The sequence below is a fragment of the Lissotriton helveticus genome, chromosome 2_1 (assembly GCF_964261635.1).
Source record: "Lissotriton helveticus chromosome 2_1, aLisHel1.1, whole genome shotgun sequence".
Lineage (NCBI taxonomy): Eukaryota > Metazoa > Chordata > Amphibia > Caudata > Salamandridae > Lissotriton > Lissotriton helveticus.
In genome coordinates this window covers 1,591,732,712-1,591,735,211 of record NC_136059.1, presented here as the reverse complement: position 1 = coordinate 1,591,735,211, position 2,500 = coordinate 1,591,732,712, and the positions used below count along the sequence as shown (strand labels likewise).

Sequence of the window (2,500 nt, the reverse complement as noted above, 5' to 3'; positions counted from 1 at the left end):
GAGATCTATTCATCATTCAAGACATTTCAAAGAGTACGATGTACACACTATATCTAAATGTTATAAGCACACATATATATAACTAATACACATCTATAAATTACACATCTAATTAGGGAAAGCACATCTAGAAGAAAACACATCTATAAAATTCAACCTGTATTAACTCTTATATAAACCTATGTGGTAAAACTTATGTTCTATGAGGGTAACATGTGTGCTGCAGAAAGTGTACATCCCATTATAGGGTTGATACTCAATTGTCCATGAATACTTGGCACATTTTAAGAGTGTCCATTAAAGTAGTCAGGCAAACATTTTTCTTGAATGGAAATGCCATTTGTAGACCTAAATCAGCCAGAACAGCATCGTTACATTGAGGCCAGATACCACGACATCCTAGGATAAAGCCATGAAATTTAACATTTTTGCATTTTGTGAGATCTTTGATTTGCTGTGACAGATCCTGGTAGTAATTCACCTTACTTTCAAACGCTAATTCAAGGGAATTCTGAGAGTTTTCATAACGAATTGATACATCAATCACTACAGCTGTACCATTTTTTGTGAACACTACATCTGGTTTTCGTAGTTCTCCTTCATTATTCTTAACATGAGGTTCCCTGTATGCCAACCAACCACACCTTTTTGCTCTATCAATGAGCAATTCCAAAATTTTGTTATGTCTTTTTATTCTGATGTCCTTAGTTTTAGGACATGCACCTGAAATATGAGAAATTGTTTCACAAACATCATTACAATACCTACATGTAGCAAATGCACGATTTCTCCCCCTGGTAATGGTTTCTCTGGTATATAAAACATTTGCTCTTAACATCAGCGCAGCTATGTATTGGTTCTCTTTCATTTTGTTATGCCTGCTGATCCAGAAGTTTGAGGTTGTATTACTTGCTAAGTAATTGATACCATCACCTTGGACAGGGAGATTTGCCCATTTCTCAAACTCTTCTTTTCTCCAGTCATATTTTGCTGACAAATTCAATTCATAGCTCAGATAGCAACTTTCCATAATGTGGAGTTTGTGTGTTTTGATTATGTGATCAATTTTATCATTTATAACTTCTCCTACATACTCGAATGAACGTGCTATGTATCGGTCCTGAGCATCCCGGAGATACAACAGATTATTGACTTTATTGATACCAATTTGTGTACATAGTTTTGGTATACTGAGGCCCCCAAATGATCTTTTCGAATATAGGAGACCATCACAAGTGTATGCAGGAAGGTGAAGAAAGTGTTTGACATACTTTTTAATTGTTTGATCAAGAAGATTCAACGTTTTTGCTTCTGTTCCTGTCATTTCTAATTTGAATGATAGCTTAGGTATCAAGTATTGACACAATATTTAAATTTTCTACGTGGGCTTAAGTGGTAAATTATCAAGTTTTTGAGCCCAATCGACAAGAACCTCATTAATTCTGTTGTTGCTAGTGTGACCAGTGTGTGGATCAAAGTTCAATCCGAGGTATCTCCCACTTTCTCCTGGATGAATATTTCCAATATTTTCTTTTTCAAATTGCCATGGTTTACAATTGTTGATCAGTATTTTGTCTTTATGGTGACTGATATAGAATCCATGTGTCTTTTTTACATTCAGTTTAAGTCCTGTAGCTTTACTGAACTTTTCAATGATCTTCAGGTTAGTACTCATTCCTTCCCAGCTACTGCTGAGTACTGCGATGTCATCGGCAAAGGCGAGAGCGGTGATTTGCTCACTAAGATCATCTGATCCAAGTGTGAAGCCCTTGCCGTTTTTCTGAAGATCACAGATCAGAGGATCCATGGCAATGTTAAATAATAGTGGGGATAGAGAGTCACCTTGTTTAACCCCAGATTTCATTGTTATTTCAGGAGTTTCTTTGTTGTTCTTTCCCTTGAAAGATGTTGTCGAGTCAGTGTATAGGTCTTTTATTATTTCTCTGATGTTTGGTGGAACTCTTAGCCTTGCGAGACTCTGTATAATGTGACCATGGCTGACAGAGTCGAAGGCTTTTGATATATCAATGAACACAACTGCTAATGAGTGTCTGTTTTTTCGTGCTCCTTTTATGGTATTTTGCAGGATAGTCAGATTCTCGAGACAGCCTCTTACTTTCATGAATCCTTTTTGTCTCGTATTTAATTCAACAAAAACTGAGAGTCTTCTAGTCAGTATTTTTGTGAATAGCTTCATGAATGCAGTACCGATGGTAATTGGACGCCAGTTACTGATTTTTGAAAGTTCATTAATCGGCACATTCTTGGGTATCAAAATTGATTGATTCTTTTTAATAATTTCTGGCACTCTTCTCATCACCAACCAAGACGATAGAACTCTGGGCAGCAGTCTTGGTTGTCTGCTGTGCACCTTATACAAGTCGTTCAGACCTATTTTATCAGGACCCACTGCCTTCTTCATATTAGAGCTCTCAAAGGCATAAGTTATTTCGAGCAGAGTTATTTCTTTGCAGAGATGCCTAATTTCATAGTCCTCCTG

At 36.7% G+C, this 2,500-nt stretch overlaps 1 protein-coding gene and 1 pseudogene across 3 annotated transcripts in view; one reads left to right on the top strand and one right to left on the bottom strand.

Annotated features, from left to right (window-relative positions):
* The window catches only part of LOC144818798 (phospholipid-transporting ATPase ABCA1-like), a 3,252,877-nt gene that overhangs the window by 2,688,525 nt on the left and 561,852 nt on the right, over positions 1 to 2,500 (top strand). The gene's annotated exons all lie outside the window — the stretch shown is intronic.
* Positions 1 to 2,500, bottom strand: part of LOC144820762 (28S ribosomal RNA) — a 9,691-nt pseudogene that overhangs the window by 3,334 nt on the left and 3,857 nt on the right.